The sequence below is a fragment of the Artemia sp. Qi Xiang Cuo genome, chromosome 19 (assembly GCF_049724085.1).
Source record: "Artemia sp. Qi Xiang Cuo chromosome 19, ASM4972408v1, whole genome shotgun sequence".
NCBI classification, from domain to species: domain Eukaryota; kingdom Metazoa; phylum Arthropoda; class Branchiopoda; order Anostraca; family Artemiidae; genus Artemia; species Artemia sp. Qi Xiang Cuo.
Genome location: NC_142812.1, coordinates 21,082,904 through 21,105,269, shown reverse-complemented (window position 1 = coordinate 21,105,269; position 22,366 = coordinate 21,082,904). Strand labels below are relative to the sequence as shown.

At 35.7% G+C, this 22,366-nt stretch overlaps 1 protein-coding gene and 1 long non-coding RNA gene across 3 annotated transcripts in view; one reads left to right on the top strand and one right to left on the bottom strand.

Annotated features, from left to right (window-relative positions):
• Positions 1-22,366, top strand: part of LOC148940600 (uncharacterized) — a 179,219-nt gene that overhangs the window by 73,312 nt on the left and 83,541 nt on the right. The window lies entirely within an intron of this gene.
• Positions 19,524-22,366, bottom strand: part of LOC148940601 (uncharacterized) — a 41,953-nt gene continuing 39,110 nt past the window's right edge. Inside the window, exons 2-3 of the long non-coding RNA XR_016143394.1 lie at positions 20,815-20,932; positions 19,524-19,629 (exon numbers count right to left, since the gene is read on the bottom strand). This is a non-coding gene — a long non-coding RNA (uncharacterized LOC148940601). The remainder of the gene's footprint in view (positions 19,630-20,814; positions 20,933-22,366) is intronic.

Below are 22,366 nucleotides of genomic sequence, written 5' to 3'. Positions count from 1 at the left end.
GATGTATCTGACAAAGGATGTTGATAAAAAAAATGTATTCACTCTGACACTTATATTTTATCAATTTTATTCGATGTATCTGGCAAAGGATGTTGATAAAAAAATTATTCACTCTAATGTATCCGAGAAAAGGATGTTGATATAGAATTTAGTCACTCTGATACTTAGATTTTGTCATTTTATCCGACATATCCGATAAAGGATGTTGTTAAAGCATTTATTCATTCTGAAATTTAGATTTTATCAATTTTATTTGATGTATCTGACAATGGATGTTGATAAGAAAAAATTATTCCCTGTGACACTTATATTTTATCAATTTTATCCGACATATCCGACAAAAGATGTTGATAATGAATTTATTCATTCTGAAATTTAGATTTTGTCAATGTTATTTGATGTATCTGACAAAGGATGTTGATAAAAAAAAAATTATTCACACCGACACTTAGATTCTGTAAATTTTTTCCTATGTATCCGAGAAAAGAATGTTGATAAAAAAATTTAGTCACTCTGATACATAGATTTTGTCAATTTTATCCGACATATCCGATAAAGGATGTTTTTGAAGCATTTATTCATTCTAAAAATTTAGATTTTGTCAATTTTATTTGATATATCTGACAAAGGATGTTGATAGAAAAATTTATTCCCTCTGACACTTATATTTTATCAATTTTATTCGATGTATCTGGCAAAGGAGGTTGTAAAAAAAAACATTCACTCTGATACTTAGATTTTGACAATTTTATCCGATATATCCGATAAAGGATGTTGTTAAAGCATTTATTCGTTCTGAAATTTAGATTTTGTCAATTTTATTTGATGTATCTGACAAAGGATGTTGATAGAAAAATTTATTCACTCTGACACTTATATTTTATCAATTTTATTCGATGTATCTTGGAAAGGATGTTGTAAAAAAAATATTCACTACTGATACTTAGATTTAGTCAGTTTTATCCGACATATCCGACAAAGGATGTTGATAATGAATTTATTCATTCTGAAATTTAGATTTTGTCAATTTTATTTGATGTATCTGACAAAGGATGTTGATAAAGAATTTATTCATTCTGAGACTTAACGAAAAATGGATTTAAGCTTCACCTATGAGCCAACAAATTGTATTTTCTATAATTTTCTTACAAAAAACTAGAGTTTACAGTCAAAAACCCTTATTAACTCAGCTTTTACGGAAATAGTTTTATTTTTTGATCCATAAATGGACTTAAGTTTCACATTTGAACCAGAGAATTGTATTTTCCATAATTTTCTGACAAAAAACTAGAGTTTACGGTCAAAAACCCTTATTAACTCAGATTTTACAGAAATAGTTTATTTTTTCGATCCATAAATGGACTTAATTTTCACATTTGAACCAGAGAATTGTATTTTCCGTAATTTTCTTACAAAAAACTATAGTTTACGGTCAAAAACCCTTATTAGCTCAGATTTTACGGAAATAGTTTTATTTTTCGATCCATAGATGGACTTAAGTTTCACATTTGAACCTGAGAATTGTATTTTCCATAATTTTCTTACAAAAAAAAACTAGTGTTTACGGTCAAAAACCCTTATTAGCTCAGATTTTACGGAAATAGTTTTATTTTTCGATTCAAAAAAGGACTTAAGTTTCACATTTGAACCAGAGAATTGTATTTTCCATAATTTTCTTACAAAAAACTAGAGTTTACAGTCAAAAACCCTTATTAGCTCAGATTTTAAAGAAATAGTTTATTTTTTCGATCCAAAAATGGACTTAAGTTTCACATTTGAACCAGAGAATTGTATTTTCCATAATTTTCTTACAAAAACTAGAGTTTACGGTCAAAAACCCTTATTAGCTCAGATTTTACAGAAAAAGTTTTATTTTTCGATCCAAAAAAGGACTTAGGTTTCACATTTGCACCAGAAAATTATATTTTCCATCATTTTCTTACAAAAAACTAGAGTTTACGTTCAAAAACCCTTATTAGCTCAGATTTTACAGAAACAGTTTATTTTTCGATCCAAAAATGGACTTAAGTTTCACATTTGAACCAGAGAATTGTATTTTCCATAATTTTCTTACAAAAAACTATAGTTTACGGTCAAAAATCCTAATTAGCTCAGATTTTACGTAAATAGTTTTAGTTTTCAATCCATAAATGGGCTAAAGTTTCACATTTGAACCAGAGAATTGTATTTTCCATAATTTTCTTGCAAAAAACTAGAGTTTACGGTCAAAAACCCTTATTAGCTCAGATTTTACGGAAATAGTTTTATTTTTCGATCTATAAATGGACTTAAGTTTAACATTTGAACCAGAGAATTGTTTTTTCCATAATTTTCTTACAAAAAAATAGAGTTTACGGTCAAAAACCCTTCTTGCATTTCAACGAAAGAAATCCAAAATGAACTTTGAAAAATCAAGAGAATGTAACTGTGAAATGGTAAACCACGACAAACTAGTTCTGAAATATTCCAACTCTTGCATTTCAATGAAAGAAATTCAAAATGAACTTTGAAAAATCAAGAGAATGTAACTGTGACAAGGTAAACCATGACAAAACACTACTGAAATATTCCAACCCTTGCATTTCAACGAAAGAAATTCAAAATGAACTTTGAAAAATCAAGAGAATATAACTGTGACAAGGTAAACCATAAAAAAACACTACGGAAATATTCCAACTCTTGCATTTCAACGAAAGAAATCCAAAAATGAACTTTGACAAATCAAGAGAACGTAACTGTGACAAGGTAAACAACGACAAAACACTACTGAAATATTCGAACTCTTGCATTTCAACGAAAGAAATCCAAAATTAACTTTGAAAAATCAAGAAAAAGTAAATTTGACAAGGTAAAGCACAACAAGACGCTACTGAAATATTCCAACTCTTGAATTTCAACGAAAGAAATTCAAAATGAACTTTGAAAAATTAAGAGAATGTAACTGTGACAAGGTAAACCACGACATAACAATACTGAAATATTCCAACTCTTGCATTTCAAGGAAAGAAATCCAAAATGAATTTTGCAAAATCAAGAGATTGTAACTGTGACAAGGTAAACAACGACAAAACACTACTGAAATATTCCAACTCTTGCATTTCACGAAAGAAATCAAAATGAACTTTGAAAAATCAAGAGAGTGTAACTGTGACATGGTAAACCCCGACAAAACACTACTGAAATATTCAAACTCTCACATTTCACGAAAGAATTCAAAATGAACTTTGAAAAATGAAGAGAATGTAAGAATTCAAAATGAACTTTGAAAAATCAAGAGAATGTAACTGTGACAAGGTAAACCACGACAAAACACTACTGAATATTCCAAGTCTTGCATTTCAACGAAAGAAATTCAAAATGAACTTTGAAAAATCAAGAGAATGTAAAAATTCAAAATGAACTTTGAAAAATCAAGAAAATGTAACTTTGACAAGGTAAACCACGACAAAACGCTACTGAAATATTTCAACTCTTGCATTTTAATGAAAGAATTTCAAAATGAACTTTGAAAAACCAAGAGAATGTAACTGTGACAAGGTAAACAACGATAAAACACTAATGAAATATTCTAACTCTTGCATTTCATGAAAGAAATCAAAATGAACTTTGAAATATCAAGAGAATATAACTGTGACAAGGTAAAGCACAACAAAACACTACTGACATATTCTAACTCTTGTTTTTCAAAGAAAGAAATCCAAAATGAAGTTTTAAAAATCAAGAGAATTTAACTGTGACAAGGTAAAGCACAACAAGACACTACTGAAATTTTCCAACTCTTGCATTTCAAAGAAAGAAATTCAAAATGAACTTTGAAAAATTAAGAGAATGTAACTGTGACAAGGTAAACCACAACAAAACACTACTGAAGTAATCCAACTCTTGCATTTCAATGAAAGAAATTCAAAAAGAACTTTGAAAAATCAAGAGAATGTAACTGTGACAAGGTAAAGCACAACAAAACACTACTGAAATATTCCAACTCTGGCATTTCAATGAAAGAAATCCAAAATGAACTTTGAAAAATCAAGAGAATGTGACTGTGACAAGGTAAACCACGACAAAACACTACTGAATTTAAGTATGTTTCATCTCATTCGAAGACATGTAAAAAAAAAGTTGACAAAATATATCATGTTAAAAAAAATGGGGAGGGGGGGCCAAAAAGTTGGAGGGGGGAGCCCTTGGAGTTTGGGGATAGGGGACCTTTGGAGGGTTGAAGTCCCTGGTGGTTAGGGTCGTTGGTGCTTATGATCCATGATGGTTCATACTCATTTGTACCTCACTACTTGATCTGTAAGGATTTCTGTGGATTGTTCTGAATTTCTTTATTAAAATTCTTTTCTTGCCATCTACATCTCTCTTAGTATAAACTTTTTAGTATACTATAACGTTAGACCATATTTTAAACTGACAACACTGTTCAAACGCCACTTGTATATTATACAGAACACATCGAAGAAGTAAAGCTATCCATTATTAAAATTCTTTTCTTGCCATCTACATCTTTCTTAGTATCAATTTTTTAGTATACTATAATGTTAAACTCTATTTTAAATTGACAACAATGTTCAAACGCCACTTGTGTATTATACAGAACACATCGAAGAAGTAAAGCGTAGTACTCACTCTCTTTGAAAAGGTGTAGAGCTTCCATAGAATCCAAACTATCATATCTACGGAATCGCCGTTAAACCTTCTTCATGATATTAAACCAATAAGGAAGAAAAGAGTAGTGGCTATAGCAGTGCTAGAATTCCATATTAGCATTCTACTCCCATAGTAAACAAAAATAAAAAAAAAACTTTATAATAAAACCTGGCCAGTGGAGAGAATTACTCTTATAGCTGATTCAGAAAAAGTTAACTATTATCTTGACTGGTTCTAATTGTAAAATCCCTCGCTCTTGACTATAGAAGTTAAATTTCTTTGACAATCCTTGGAAAAAAGCATTTAGGTGTATTTGCAGTTGAAAATAAAATAGTATTGTCCTAAGTAAGAAGAAGGCTCTCACCTCTATTAAGCCTTCAGTTTTCCATTCATCTTTTTATCACGATGCTTAGATATTTAAAACCACTTTATCTGCAATAAAAGGGGTGCTTTGATTCCCTTAGAACCCACGCTGTGTGTTGAGTCGTAATATATTTCTCTAGATGAGGAGTAGTTAGGGGTTAAATACCACGTCTCCTCTATTTTATCTGAAGCACCTCTAATGGAAAATTGAAAAACTTGGACTTAAAATGGGCTTTTTTGCCTTCCCCCCCCCCCCCAAATTTGCACACACCCAAGAAGATTGAAAAATATCCATTCTAATAGTATTGTAACGGGATAAAAATTCAAAACCTCAAATTTACCAATTAAGGTTACCCAAGTAAAATAAAATCACCCAAAATATGAAACTAAAAATTCAAGTAACCTACAGATAGAGTAAGACTCAAACATTTAATTTCAAAATAACGAAAAAAATGCATCTTATTCGAAAATACATTGTATAAATCTTTCCCACAGAAAATATAATAAATAAATCTACCTCCGTATCGCCAAAGCACGCAATAAATATTAGTCTGACCTAATCTTATATGACAGGAGACCAACAATGGAATTTAAATCTTAAGAGCTTGAATTCCCAAACTGTTAAGAGAAGGTAGAATTTATCATACAAAAAAATAGTCGCTAGAGATGCTAAGTATCTTTGTGTAATCTAATTGCATTGTTCTGAAAACTAAGTTTAGAACTATGTATTCCAATGTAACTAAATTTCATTGTCCTTTAACAACTTTCACAGAGATAAATTATAATTATTTTGAAATCTAGGTGATATGTCGCTAGCAAAAAAATTACAATGTAAAATTTTTTTTTGTTAAGAAAAATTCCAAAGTGAAGTTTTAAAGTCATAAATCGTGTCAAGATTTAAGTAGCCCATGGGTGTATCCCCGTCCAATACTAATGTAAGAAATACTGTCTGATCCAATAGGGCCAATGTAACATACTTTTTAGTAACGCCTGAACTTAACCTTTGGCGAAATCGAAAAGAGTAGATAGTGAGAACTTAGTAATTTTCGCGCCAGTCTTTTGCGAGTCTATTTTTCAATCTAGAAGCAGTCGATTATAAGTCTATTATCAGTTTTATCATGAGTCTTTAACCAGTTTACAGTGAACCTTTGAAAAAAGTCTAATGTAAGTGACTTATATGTTGCATTGTATATGCCCCAGTCTATAACATTGTCTTAGTGTCTATGACTGTGAAGTGATATACCTGTATATTAATATTCCTGAAGCAACTTTGTACCGCTTATGTGAGTAAAAAATAAATACAATACTTTCTAAATTTTATCACTTTATGTTTGTATTTATCAAGATAATTTGTCCTTGTGGCTCCAATCGCTCCCTATGGAATCTGAATCCTTTCAATCTGATTTCGACTCAGTATGGCCATCAATATATGCTCCCCGTTTGAACCGCTGATTTAATTCATCACTACATGAAGTTCCCCCTCCCCTCTACTCTGTTATTATGCTCGCCAATCAGCAACTACAGGTTTAATTGAAAAACCCCCTATAAACTTATAATAGAAAACCCCCCTATAAAATATAATACAACCCCCCCCCCCTTAGAGTATAGGTTGGAACATAATTTAGGTTATAAGTTGGTTATAGGTTATAGAGTATAAGTTATAAGTTATACATGATAAAGAGTATAGGTTACAACACGATTTAGGTTATAAGTAGCTTATAGATTATAGATTATAAGTTAAAGCTTACACATACTATTTATCTAGGATATAGAGTGTGTTTACCATTTGGCAGCTTTAAGGGGCCTCCCCCAGGCCACTCAGTGTGTCCCCAGGTGGCGATAGTGGAACGCCCTACAGATATGTAGGGTACCTCCATAGGAGACACGGACCAAGGGAGGACCTTGTCCCTGGGGTCCATAATAGAAACTGGGGCACCCTCGCCCGGGGCCATAAATACAGGCGGAAAACGAAGAAGCCCCCTCAAATGTAGTCTCAATAGGGCCCACCAATGTGTCCCCACGTCCCATAAGTTAAAAACCTTCTCCCAGTAATGGGTTTCATCGCGGGAGGATCCTCTATAGGACAACTACGGCAGGACGTAAGATCCAGATCTATGGACAACGGCTCTGCAAAGGGCTGCCTCGACCTTTTCCGGTTCTAAGCCGGTATAAGCACTTCGGTGTAGACTTGAGAAGAGATGTAATCCCTGTGCTGCACTGGTATCCGGGATCATTGCTTTTCCTGAGGCCAAAATAATATCAATGATTTAAAGAACATGAAAACTGGAACTTGGAATGTAACGACGTTAAAAAATGACTATCGAATCGAAATTTTGACTGACGAATTCAAACGATTCCAGGGAACAGTTTCAACAGAAAAATTCAGAAAACAGAATATTCAAACAGAAAAATTTCCAGGAACAGTTGAACACTAAACTTAAGGATTTAAAATTTGACAGTGTGGAAGATGCTTGGAATAATTTTAGAAAAATAATTTGTGACTGAAGGTGTCTTAGGAAAGAAAGCTAGGACTGCAGCTAAGAATATTAGTGAAAAGGCTTTATGTTTAATAGAAAGGAGTAGGGACTTGTACAAGAATTATCTGAGTGATAGATCATATGAAAACAAAAGGAATGTAAAGAAAATGGAGAAAGCATTAAAATATGAAGTAAGGAGGTGTGAAGTGAGGGCCGGGTATAAGATTGCCAAGGATCTGGAAGATGCAGCTAGACGGCATAATAGTAAAATATTGTACTGGCATGTTAATAAATTGAGAGGGAGTAGTCAATCCGGACTTGTTCCAGGTAAAGATAGGAACAGGGCCACAATTAATGATAAGGAAAGAGTTAAAGAGAGATGGGCAGAACATTTTGAGAATTTGCTAAACCGAGATAGAGTTGCAGGAAAAGATATAGAGGAAAATGAAAAAGTTTGTGATACCTTGGATGTAAAGGAAGATTTGTTTTGTGAGGAAGAATTAGCTACAGTTCTAAAAGGATTAAACAATATGAAGGTTCCAGGTGCTGATAATGTGGTAAATACAATTCTTAAATATGGTGGCTCTGAGGTTAGAAATAAGTTACTGAAGATTATGAATAAAGAGGAAGTACCTAACGATTTTTGGGAAAACCTTAATTAGGCCACTTTAAAAGAAAGATAAGAATGACTGTGATAATTATCGAGGCATTAGTCTGATCTCTGTGGTTAGCAAATTACTTAGTAATATGATACTTTTTAGACTGAGAGATGCCGTAGACAGTTTTAAGAGAAGAACAGTACGGTTTTAGAAAAGGTGGAGGATGTGTCGACCAAATTTTCACTCTTAGGTTAATAATTGAGAAGTGCCTGAGTTGTCAAACACCTTCGGTTCTCAGTTTTATAGATTATGAGCAAGCGTTCGATTCTGTTGATAGAAGAGCTTTAGTATAGGTTTTATCCTTGTATGGTATACCAGACAAATACATTAAAGTGATTAGTGCTATGTATGCACTGCTGCGGTTAAGATAGAAAATGAGGTTAGCAGCTGGTTTTGTATAAAATCAGGAGTTAAGCAGGGTTGTGTTCTATCCCTTTTTATACGGATTATTTTGATGGACTTTGTCTTAAAGAACTCAGGAAAAGCAATGGGAGACCACAGAATCAAATAGGGAGGAAAAGGTCTCCTGGACATAGATTATGCAGACGATTTAAGCATCCTAGATGAAAGTGTGAGCAAAATTAATTAGCTCTCAGAGGTTTTGCGAGTTCAGGGTGCTAGAATAGGTTCGAAAATTAATGTTAAGAAGACTAAGTCACTAAGGCTAGAAATAAGTGAAGAAGAAAAGGTGACGTAGATAATTCAGAGGGGAGTATTTCGAACAAATAAATGGTTTACCTATGGGGGTCCCTTTATCCCCTTTATTAGCTAATATTTTTGTGGAGAATATTGAAACAATTGCGTTAGATTCATTTTTTAAAACATATTTTCTGGGGCCAGTATATGGATGACATTATTTCAGTATGGGATTATGGGGAGGAGGAATTAAAAGGATTTTTGGAACATCTTAATTGTTTGGGGGGGGGTTAAAGTTTACTGTTGAATTGGAAAGGAATGGAGAACTTCCTTTTCTTGATGTTCTTCTTTTGAAAAATCAAAATAGTCTGGATTTTAAAATTTACAGAAAACCGACAAATAACAAGAGATTTTTGTCTTATAGTTCCGGTCACGCTCGCCAAGTAAAAATTGGTTTGTTCATTTCTTTAACCGATCGGATCTTTAGTATTTGCTCTCCAAAATTTGTTGAGGAGGAGTTGTCTTTTCTAAGGAAAATACTAATAAGCAACATGTATCCAGAACGGTTAATTAACCAGACTTTTTCAAAAAGAAGAAAAAGGTTTCTAGAGATTTCTAAGGAAGTCTTGGAGACAACTCAGGAGAAGGATGTTTTTTGTTCCTTACCATATGTACCCGGGCTAAGTGAAAAATTTAAAAGAATTTTACACAGTAATGGTCTAAGGGTAGCTTTAAAGAGTATTAATACTTTGGGTAGTTTTCTAAATTCTGGGAAGGAGCTAACTTCATTGGGGCAACAAAGTGGGGTTTTTAGATCCCATGTACTTGCAGAAGCTCATATGTGGGACGTACTAACCAGAATTGGGAAATGAGATTATTACCAGATAAAAATTATATTTCTTCGGCTTTAAAGCAAGATTCTATGTCTGAAAGATTTAATTCAGCCCTTTCGGAACATATTTTAAATTTTCCAGACCATTTTATTTGGTTCGAGAATGTCTCTTTGATTTCTAGGGATCGGGGTTTAAAGCAAAATTTCTTGAAACTTTTGAAATAAAGAAAATCTTATTCAAGAATATTGCTTTGAATCGGGACACAGGTGAATTTGGGCTAAATTCTATCTATGATAATTTATTAAAATCAGGCAGAGTAAAGTTCAATTTACCCAATGTAGTTGACCTTTGTCCAAATTTTATATCATTGAACGCTAATGAATCAAATCCAAAAAGGTCAAAGAGGCTAGTTTTCGCTTTTACTTTGAAAAGAATTAGATATTTAAACAATATTTAGTTTTATTTGATTTCGTATATAAACTTTTTTTTAAATTGTTTTAGTTTAGTTTTATTACTGATGACGGTCACTGTATATGTGACCAAAATATCTGGTATTTTTTGTGAATTTTCTATACACTGTCTATTAAAAAGGATTTTATCACTATTTTGAACTTTTATTTTATCGTAAAGGTGGCGTTGGGTAACGAAAAGTGGGCAGTGATCAAGTGGGCAGCTTTACTTACTTTGGTAGTATTATTAGTAAGGACGGTGGGAGCAGTGAAGATGTTAAAATTAGAATAACCAAGGCTCAGGTTTTTTTTCACAGTTAAAAAAAGTTTGGAAGACTAGGAAGATAAGTCTGCAAACCAAGATTCAAATATCAGAAGCTACAGTGATGATAGTGGTCAAACATGGCTCTGAAGCATGGGCACTCCAAAAAGCGAATGAAGATTTGCTAGATGTTTTCCAGAAAAATTGCTTACGGATCGTTCTGGGTACCCGGCTGACTGACCGTATTTCAAACAGTAGAATGAACAAAAAATTCGGTTCAATACCGCTGTCTAAGGCTATAATGAAAGAAAGGTTGAGGTGGCTACGTTGTGCGGATGAACGATGACAGATTGCGAAAGATTGTCCTTTTTGGCCAACCGTCTAGGGCTTAACGGAAAGCAGGTCGTAGTCGTCTGGAGTGGGAAGACGTCATAAAGAAAGATTTAAAGGAAATTGGAAGCTCCTGGAAGGGTGTAAAAAGAGAAACTTCGAGTAGAATGGGATGGACGAGGAGCGTGCGTAGCTGTGTTGGCCTCAGGCGGCTTGGTGCTGCGGTGAGTTGTTAGTAGTAGTAGTAGTAGTAATTTTTCAATTGGCAGAGTCTTTTTCATGGAACAAGAAAGAATATTTTGACAATCAGGACAGACATAGTATTGTTTTTGACAACCTGGATACTCTTCCATTCTTTTGATTTATTTTTTGAAGAGAGAAGGATTTATCGGAAAACAGGATTTATTGATTTATTACAACTACAGGAGCAAAAGTAGTTATAAAAGTAGCCCAAAAAGTTTCAAATCAATACCCCATCGTTCGAAAGATATTGCTGAGACTTGATATTGGCAGCCAGTATACACACAGTACTTTTCCATCCGGTTTTAAAGCGTTAAGGGCGAATAGGAAAAATATGGTGGGGGGGGGGGTTGACACAATCATTAACCTTAAAAACATAGCTATCTATGATAGCGCTGCACTGCCTATTATATTACTTATATAACTTTTTGAAAACCTGGTTGCATATGGTTTTTTCGTTTAATTGAAATTCCCCTTAAACGTTCCCTAAGAGTTTCACCTTAATACCCTTAGCGGGATTAGTTACAATGGATGTGCTTGGAGATTTAAAGGGCTTCGGAGGAGGACTGTTTGCCCTCAATCCCTTTTGACTCTTAAAAAGAGCACTAGCATTTTAAATGAGCTCCTTTTAAAGTTTCTATGATATTATTATATATGATAATACTGCACTGCCTATGATGTTACTTATAACACCCTTTTGAAAACCTGCATGCACATGAGTTTTTCGTCAAATTTAAATTCCCCTAAACATTTCAAACAGTTAACGGTAAAGAACTTACGTAAGGAGCGACCCGACTCAATAGTAACCGAAATTCTAAAAAACGGAATTTTGTTAACAATAGATATATCAGAAGAATTGGATTTTTATGCTGATTTTGAATATAAAAGTTTTATTAAGTTTAGTTATACCTATCAAGGGTTACTCATTTCCGAAAAAAAGAGGGAAAGAACCCCTAAAATTCGCAAAGTCTTAATGAAAATCACACCATTAGATTTAGCGGATCAGAGAAACCCAACTGTATAGGTTTCAAGCTCCTATCAGCAAAATGTGGAAGTTTGTACTTTTTTCCAGAAGAAATATCACGGACGCGTGTTTATTTGCTTTTTGTTGTTGTTATTTTTCCAGAGGTGATCGTATCAACCCAGTGGGCCTACAGGATCGGGAAAGGGGTCATTCTAACGGAAATTGAAACTTCAAATGCCATTTTTATTTGACCAAAAAATTAGAGGGCAACTAGGCCCCCTCTCACGCCGCTTTTTTCTTTAAATCGTTCGATCAAAATTCTGAGATGGCTATTTTCCTCAGCATAGTTGAAAAGCCTAATAACTATGTCTTTGGAGGTAACATGACCCTCCATAGCCCCTGGGGAAAGGTCTTTAGGTTTTTAAATTTGTCCACTGTCTACATATAGTATTAGTATTTTGGGAAGTATGCATACATTTTTCGGGTGTGGAGGGGAGTACGAATTTTTGCTGGGGGGACTTAGCACAGGGAGAAGTTTTGACGAAGAGGAAATTTTTTAGGGGTGAACGTTTAAGGGGAAATTGTATACTGGGGGAATTTGCTAGAATTCCTATAAGAAATTTCTTTGTGTGCTGTTTTCTCTTTAATGATTGAATTTTGCTCGTGGAGGTGTTAAGGGTAATTGTCCGGGGTAAATTTTCGCCAGGATTGAATTTTCAAGAGGATATTTCCGTGAGGAGGGGGATTTTTTCGTGGAGGTGGAACCATGTTTTCTGGCATTTTTTTAAAAAACGATCAGAAATTGAATTTTAAAAAAAACAAGTTTTCAACTGAAAGTAAGGAGCAATATTAAGGCCTAGAACGAACAAAAATTATTACGTATACGAGGGGGGTTTCCCCTTCCTCAAAACCTCACTCTTTATGCTTAAGTTTAAATTGTGTCCCAATTGTTTAAGAACGACTCTTGAAACACAAGGGTCCTTTAATTTGAACAATAAGTAACTTTTTTTTAAAGTGCCGAAAAACTTTAGCGTGAAGAGCGAGGTGTTGAGGAGGGAGCAAGCCCCCTCGTATAAGCCCCCTCGTGTAATAATTTCTGTTCGTTTTAAGTCTTAATATTGCTCCTTTCTTTCAGTTGAAAACAATTTTTTTTTTTTTTTTTTTTTTTTTATTCCCTACAAGATTCACTTTAATACTATTAGCGTGATTAGTTACAGCAACCGTAGTAGTAGTCATAGTATATATATAGTGCCTTCTGGTTAGTTCAAAATCCGCCATAACTTACCCTGACGTGGCATTGCAATAGCCTCAGCCTTGGTAGTTACTCACTATAGAAGCAGAAGTTTGAGTGGTAGGACTAGCAATAGTGGCAGTTATACCGTGCAAACATTGCCTTTTTCGTCTATTGATAATCTCCCTTATCATTTCCTGAAAATTCTAAATTATTAAACTCAGTTATTCCTAAGTTACGCCCTTTTGACAATCTTTATGAACATAAGGAGTCTTGGTAAAATATATTATATGTAAATAATGGACAAATTGCATAACTTATAGCCCTTACCCCGAGGGTTGTGGGGTGGATGGTTGACATCCAAAAGGACATCGTTAATAGACCTTTTGAGTATGAGAAACGAAATATCTATCTCAAAATTTTGATTGGATGTGTTTGGAGAAATAGTGTTTATTGAAGGAGGGCTAGATGCCCTCTAATAGATTTTAACTTTTGAAAAGGGCACTAGAACTTTCAATTTTCAATCGAATGAGCTCCTTTTGAAGTTTATTCAACAACTTCTTCCATACAAAGTGCTTTGGCTAGAAAAAAAAAACAAAGATAACCAAAAAATTACATAAAAGGTACATTGTGTCTACTTCACTATTTAATCAGCCAGCACAATTGCGCTGCCTATGACCCATGAATGATTTCATATTGACAATAGTTAAAATTAAGCATAAAGAGCGCAGGTTGAAGGGAAGGATAATAAAGAACAATTCCTGCTAGTTTTGAGTTTTTATGTAGCTATTTACTGTCACACAAATATAAAAGCTTGTTTTCTCAATTTGATTTTTGTTCGCTTGTTATAGATAATCAAATCCACCTAAACTATTCAGTCTAACTTCTTTTATTTCTTGATTTCATTTAAGCTAAAAAGGATTATTTAAATTTAAATATATATTTTTCGGTTAAATTTTCTTAATTATTCTCCCCTTTTCTATGAAACTAGGGAATTTTTTGTTATATACAATAGGATTTGGGTACTCTTACACTAAATTAATTTTACATATGTTTGGTCAAAAAAGGAAAAAAAAAATGAAAAAGGTCTCTGTTAAACGGGGCAGATAAATAAGCTTCTAAAAATCCAAACAGGGGACGACCAAGTCCGACGACAAGACTCGCAAGAGGCCTGAAAAGTAAAATTGACAAGTAAGCCAACCACTAATAATTCTTAAAACGATGAACCAGGGTACGAAGGTAGGGGGGCACCTTACAAAATCCGTTTTCTCATTTCTAAAACAAGTCCAAGTCTGCGGCGGGAGCCGTAGAATGAAAAAAGTAAAGAAGTAAAGAAACCAAAATGAAAAAAATAGAATCAAACAATCTACCAAGAATATAACTACCATAAATCAGTATCAATAAATAAATGAAACCCAAAACAAACAGAAATTAAAATAAGTCAAACTCATAACGAGCAGAAATCAATATGAGAAGGGTTCTAAACCCCAAGCTTTCTAAAAACCAGAATGTAATGTGTACTTTACTGAAAATAAATTCAAATTAATTTACGGAAAAAAATGTCCATTGTGAGTTTAATATACATATTCTGATATTTATTCCTTAAAATCTTGATTAATTTTTGATTTCTTAAAGTTATAAAAGAGAAAACATTTAAAAAATTTTTTTCAGTAAAGTACAAATTATATTCTGGCTTATAGCAATCAAATAAGCCCTTTTTGAAGTTTCTAAGACATCACTTTCTATATAAACCTTATATGCCAACAGGCCATAACTTACCCTTTCCCTTAGGGCTCTGAGGGGTTATCATCCTCAAAGACCTAATTTACAGAACTTTGACCTACGTTGAAAAAAATGGCTAGCTCAAAATTTTGATTGGATGTGTTTGGGGAAATGGTGACGTGAGAGGGGGTTAGCTGCCCTTCATTCACTTTCGACTATTAAAAAGGGCACTATCCCTTTCAATTTCCAATCAAATGAGCTCTTTTTGAAACTTCTACAACAACTTTCTATATAAACCTTATATGCCCCCAGGGCAAAACTTACAACCCTTGCACTGAGGGCTCTGAGGGATTTATTATCCTAAGACTTAATTTCCAGAACTTTCAACTACGTTGAACACAATAGATATCTCAAAATTTTGATTGGATGTGTTAGGGGAAATGGTGGGCGTTAGAGGGGGGTTAGCTGCCTTTAATAACTTTCTACTATTAAATAGGGCACTAGCCCTTTCAATTTCCAACTGAATTAGTCCTTTCAATTTCAAACCGAATTAGCCCTTTTTCAAGTTTCTACCTACAACATCGCTTTCAATAAAAACCTTATATTTCCCCAGGGAATAGCTTACAACCCTTGCCCTCAGGGCTGTGGGGGGAGGGGTTGTCATCCTTACAGACCTAATTCCCAAAACTTTCAACTACGTTGAATAAAATGGCTATCTAAAAATTGTGATTGGATGTGTTTGGGGAAAAGGTGGGTGTGAGAGAGGGGTTAGTTGCCCTCAAATTACTCTCGACTATTAAAAAGAGCACTAACCGTTTGAATTTCCAATCGAATGAGCCCTTTTTCAAGTTTCTACGACAAAAATTTCAATAAAAACCTTATATACCACCAGGGCATAACTTATAACACTTGCCCTGAAAACTGTGGGGAGAGTGTCCTGCTCAAAGATATAATTTCCAAGATTTTCAACTGCGTGGAACAAAATGGCTATCTCAAAATTTTGATTGGATGTGTTTGGGGAAATGGTGGTCGTGGAATGGGTGTTAGTTGCCTTTCAATCACTTTTGAGTATCAAAAAGGGCACTATCCATTTGAATTTCCAATCGAATGAGCCCTTCTAAAAGTTTTTACGACAACGCTTTCTATAAGAACCTTTTATGCCCCAAGGGCAAAATTTATAAACCTTGCCCCGAAGACTGTGGGAGGAGTGTCCTGCTCGAAGGTATAATTTTCAAAAATTTAAACTGCGTGGAAGAAAATGACTATCTCAAAATTGTGATTGGATGTGTTTGGGGAAAAAGTGAGCGTGAGAGGGGGGTTAGTTGCCCTTCAATCACTTTCGACTAATAAAAAGGGCACTAGCCCTTTGAATTTCCAATCGAATGAGTCCATTTTGAAGTTTCTATGACAACGCTTTCTATAAAAATCTTATATGCCCCGAGGGCATAACTTACAACCCTTCCCCAGAGGGATTTGGGAGAGTGTCCTCCTCAAAAACATATTTTCTATCTGGAAATCAAGTACGCTGAACAAAATGGCTATCTCAAAATTTTGATTGGATGTGTTCGGGGAAATGGTAGGCGTGGAAGGGGTTTTAATAGACTTCCAATCACTTTCGACTATTAAAAAGGGCACAAGCAACTCCAATTTCCAATCGAATGAGCCCTTTTCGAAGTTTCTACGACAACTCCTTCGATTCGAAGTGCCCTGGCCTAAGAAAAAAAAAAACAATACATTGTGCCAACATCGTTTTTTACTTAGAGCGCGATTGTGCTGCCTATGATTCAAAAGGGCACTAGCCCTTTTAATTTCCAATCGAATGAGCCCTTTTTAACCTTCTACGACAACCCTGTCTATAAAAACTTTATATACACCCAGGGCATAACTTACAACCCTTACTCTGAGGGCTGGGGGGAGGAGGGTTGTCACCCTTAAAGACCTAATTTCCAGAACTTTCAACTACGTTGAACAAAATGCCATGTCAAAATTTTGATTGGATGTGTTTGAGGAAAAGGTTGGCGTGAGAGGGGGGTTAGTTGCCCTCCAATCACTTTCGACAATTAAAAAGGGCACTAGCCTTTTCGATTTTTTTCAATTGAAAGATTCCTTTTTGAAGTTTCTACGACAACGCTTTTTATAAAAACCTTATGTGCCCCCAGGGCATAACTTACAACCCTTGCCCTGAGGGTGTGGGGAGTTTGCCATCATCAAAGACATAATTTCCAGAACTTTCACCTACGTTGAACAAAATGGCAATCACAAAGTTTTGATTGGATGTGTCTGGGGAAACGGTAGGCGTGAGAGGGGTTAGGTGCCCTCCAATCACTTTCAACTATGAAAAGGGCACTAACCCTTTCAATTTCGAATCAAATGAGCCCTTTTTGAAGTTTCTTCGACAAAGCTTTCTATAAAAACCTTATATGCTGCCAGGGCATAACTTAAAACCTTGCCCTGAGGGCTCTGAGAGGGTTATCATCCTCAAAGACATAATTTCCAAAATTTTCAACTACGTTGAACTAAATGGCAATCTCAAAATTTTGATTGGATTTGTTTGGTGAAATGGTGGGCGTGAGAGGGGGGTTAGTTTCCCATCCAATTGCTTTCAACTATTAAAAAGGGCACAAGCCATTTCAAATTGCCAATCGAATGAGCCTTTTTTAAATTTTCTAAGACAAAGACGAGGGGGGGGGGTTGCCGCCCTCTAAGACCTAATTTCCAGAATTTAAAACTACGTTCAACAAAATGGCTATTCAAAATTTTGATTGGATGTGTTTTGGGAAAATGGTGGGCGTGAGAGGGGGTTAGTTGCCCTCCAATCATTTTAAACTATTAAAAGAGCACTAGCCGTTTGAATTTCCAATCGAATGAGCCCTTTTTCAAGTTTCTAGGACAAAGATTTCAATAAAAACCTTATATCCCACCAGGGCATATCTTATAACCCTTGCCCTAAGTGTGGGGGGAGTGTCCTGCTCAAAGATATAATTTCCAGAACTTTCAACTGCGTGGAAGAAAATGGTTGTCTCAAAATTTTGATTGGATGTGTTTGGGGGAAAAGTGGGCGTGAGAGGTGGGTTAGTTGCCCTCCAATCACTTTCGACTATTAAAAAAGGTACTAGCCCTTTGAATTTCCAATCGAATGAGTTCATTTTGAAGTTTCATCGATAACACTTTCTATAAAAATCTTATATGCCCTCAGGGCATAACTTGCAACCCTTGCCCTGATGGTTATGGGGGAGTGTCCTCCTCAAAAACATATTTTCTATCTGGAAATCAAAAACACTGAACAAACTGCCTATCTCAAAATTTGGATTGGATGTGTTTGGGGAAATGGTAGGCGTGGAAGGGGTGTTAGTTGCCTTCCAATCACTTTCGAATATTAAAAAGGGCACAAGCAACTCCAATTTCCAATCGAATGAGCCCTTTTGTGAAGTTTCTACGACAACACTCTATAAAACCTTATATGCCCTCAGGGCATAACTTACAACCCTTGCCCTGAGGGCTGGTGGGGGGGGGGGGGTGTCATCCTCAAAAACCTAATTTCTAGAACTTTCAACTATGTTGAACAAAATGGCTATCTCAAAATTTTGATTGGATGTGTTTGGCGAAATGGTGGGTGGGGGAGGGGGTTAATTACCCTCCAATCACTTTCGACCATAAAAAATTATATGCCCCTGGGGCACAACTTATAACCTTTGCCCTAAAAACTATGGGGAAGTGTCCTTCTCAAAGACAAAATTTTCAGAACTTTCAACTGCGTTGAACAAAATGGCGTTGAAAATCTCAAAATTTTGATTGGATGTGTTTGTGGAAATGGTTGGCGTGGAAGGGCTGCTAGTTGCCCTCCAATCACTTTCACTTTTATAAAGGGCACCCGCCATTTCAATTTCCAATCGAACGAGCCCTTTTTGAAGGTTCTACGACAATGCTTTCTATAAAAAAAACCTTATATACCCCCAAGGCATAACTTACAACACTTGCCCTGAGGGCTGTGGGGGGGGGGGGTGTCATACTCAAAGACAAAATTTCCAGAACTTCCGACTACGCTGAACAAAATGGCCATCTCAAAATTTTGATTGGATGTGTTTGGTGAAACGGTAGGCGTGAAAGGGGGGTTAGTTGCCCTCTAATAACTTTCGTCTAATAAAAAGGGTACTAGCCCTTTGAATTTCCAATCGAATACGCCCTTTTTCAAATTTCTAGGACTAAGCTTTCATTTAAAAAACCTTATATGATCCCATAACTTACAACCCTTGCCCTGAGGGCTGTGGGGGGAGTGTCCTCCTGAAAGACATAATTTCCAGATATTTCAACTTCGTTGAACAAAATTGCTATCTCTAAATTTTTATTGAATGTGTTTGGGGAAATGGTGGGCGTGGAAGGGGTGTTAGTTGCCTTCCAATCACTTTCGACTATCAAAAGGGACAAAAGCCCTTCCATTTTCCAATCAAATGAGCCCTGTTCGAAGCTTCTACGACAACTCCTTCGATACGAAGTGCCCTGGTCTAAGACCAAAAAAACAAAAAATCAAAAAATACATCGTTCTTTACTTAGGCACTATGATTGGCATTAGCGACATTTGATTTTATTCGATGACACCTGCATCTACAAAAGGACTATGTCAGCTTAGCAATTCAATTTTTTTTTTCTTGTTTTTATTTAATTGCTGGAAAATTTTCGTTAACAAGATAAACAAGCCTAGTTACATTACCAAGTTTTCTCCCCGATTTATCCTGGCCAAGGATGTACTCTTCGTGACATGAATAAACCATTCCGTCATTTAAAAGCATAAGAGTGTGGTCGCTACCACAAGCAACTAGAAAAAAGAGAGATTTTTAATGAAAATACCTCTCTCTCTCTCTCTCTCTCTCTCTCTCTCTCTCTCTCTCTCTCTCTCTCTCTCTCTCTCTCTCTCTCTCTCTCTCTCTCTCTCTCTCTCTCTCTCTCTCTCTCTCTCTCTCTCTCTCTCTCTCTCTCTCTCTCTCTCTCTCTCTCTCTCTCTCTCTCTCTCTCTCTCTCTCTCTCTCTCTCTCTCTCTCTCTCTCTCTCTCTCTCTCTCTCTCTCTCTCTCTCTCTCTCTCTCTCTCTCTCTCTCTCTCTCTCTCTCTCTCTCTCTCTCTCTCTCTCTCTCTCTCTCTCTCTCTCTCTCTCTCTCTCTCTCTCTCTCTCTCTCTCTCTCTCTCTCTCTCTCTCTCTCTCTCTCTCTCTCTCTCTCTCTCTCTCTCTCTCTCTCTCTCTCTCTCTCTCTCTCTCTCTCTCTCTCTCTCTCTCTCTCTCTCTCTCTCTCTCTCTCTCTCTCTCTCTCTCTCTCTCTCTCTCTCTCTCTCTCTCTCTCTCTCTCTCTCTCTCTCTCTCTCTCTCTCTCTCTCTCTCTCTCTCTCTCTCTCTCTCTCTCTCTCTCTCTCTCTCTCTCTCTCTCTCTCTCTCTCTCTCTCTCTCTCTCTCTCTCTCTCTCTCTCTCTCTCTCTCTCTCTCTCTCTCTCTCTCTCTCTCTCTCTCTCTCTCTCTCTCTCTCTCTCTCTCTCTCTCTCTCTCTCTCTCTCTCTCTCTCTCTCTCTCTCTCTCTCTCTCTCTCTCTCTCTCTCTCTCTCTCTCTCTCTCTCTCTCTCTCTCTCTCTCTCTCTCTCTCTCTCTCTCTCTCTCTCTCTCTCTCTCTCTCTCTCTCTCTCTCTCTCTCTCTCTCTCTCTCTCTCTCTCTCACTCTGCCATATCTTGCTGGCAAGTAAAATTAAGCTAGAACAAAAAAGGGATCCGAGGTTAAGATCAGTGAACAGTTCTGACAAACGTTAGTGGGGGTCAACAAAAGTCACATCGCAGTTATGATCATAGAATAAAAATAAGGCAGCACGAAAAAAGGATCCGAGGTTAAGATCAGTGAACAGTTCTGAAAAACGTTAGCGGGGGTTAACAAAAGTCACATCTTAGTCACACTTATAGCAGTTAAGAACAGGGAACAAAATTTATACCGTTTCCCAATGTAGTGTAGAGGTATGGTGCTTACCTTGTTTTACTTCGTCCACTCGATCAAAGATTATCTTGCGTGGTCTGTCAGCATTGTTGTCAACCCCAAGCTCCCCTTTTACTGATTTGCCCCATCCAAACATTGTAGGTAGGAATTTCTGAAACAAAGGAAAAACAGTAAATGACTATTTGAATAAGCAAGTATGTTTATTGCGCTAAAAGCCCAAGGATCACTTTTAAATAATGGACATTAAATAAAAAACATTACATAACAGAACGACGAAAAACACAAATCCCCAAAATCTACTTCTGGGCTGCATTACCAAACTGATAAAATCCTCCAAAATATTTAACACTTGCAAAACATACATTCCTCATATTATTCACCAGCCATCTGTCATCGAACCTACACTTTCCCTGAAATGACATCTGGAGGGGGACAAGGGAACCATTTTAAGATTTGCCCTCAACCAGGCATTCAACTCCTGACTAAACGAATCAAATCAGGAGATCAGCACATGCGCAACGCAGACCATGGTTCTGAAGGCTAAAAGACTTTTTTTTAAGTATTGATCTGAATACTGACTGCTTGCAGAAACAGTCCCAACCATTGTTACAAGGACACCTATATCTAAGGACATTTCTGACTTTTAATCCTTTTTGGTGCTTCATTTACAGAAGATAAATAAAATGTCAAATGTGCAGTAAAAATTAAAATAGCTTCTTCAAGAAGAGGCAGTTCTTGTACTAATAATAGTAACAACAGTAGTAGTATAATAGTATAGTAGTAGTATATAATTGTAGCATACTACAGTAGTAGTATAATAATAGTAGTAGCAGTTAGAAGTAGTCATAATTATAATTAAAAGAATCACCTTTGCATTTACAGAAGTCACACCTTCCCCGTCACACTAAAAGTCACACTTTTACCGTCTTTCATCAGGCTTTTTGAGCCTTCCCCGGGCAGTTGCTTGTATATAGTTTATTTTGTAATTAGTAGTAAATAAAGCAAGTCAAGTCAAGACAGTTCCAAATAGTTGCAATTCTGTCATATTGACAAGTATTTGCTGTTGTAGTCGTAAATAGCTGCAGACACAAGTAATTGATACAATCAAAGTCGCATGTACTGGCAATTGCAGTTAGAAGTAGTTTGGATTGCAGTCGCAAGTTGTCAGAGTTACAATCTGTCACAGTCACAAGTATTTTCAATTGTAAGTAGTCACATATACAAACACTTAAAAGCAGTCACAGATTGAAATTGTCACCATAGCAGTAGTACTAATAGTAAAGTTTTAGTAGCCATGAAAGGTTCAATTTAATGCTTTCAGCTGTTATTTGAATGTTGTAGAAATACCCTTTTGAAAACTTGCATGCACAGAGTTCGTTTTGATTTTGTTCAACATACACTACAATATCTTTTAATAGTTTCACCTTCATGCCCACCTATAAATCCCCCTTAAAATACCTTTAAAGTTACAACATAACATCTTTATCTATTCCTAAGATGCTATAAATACGCCAATATGACAAATTTGGGTGGACAAATTGTCTTTTGATGTAGTTCCAAATCCCTAATAATATGCTGAAAAAGT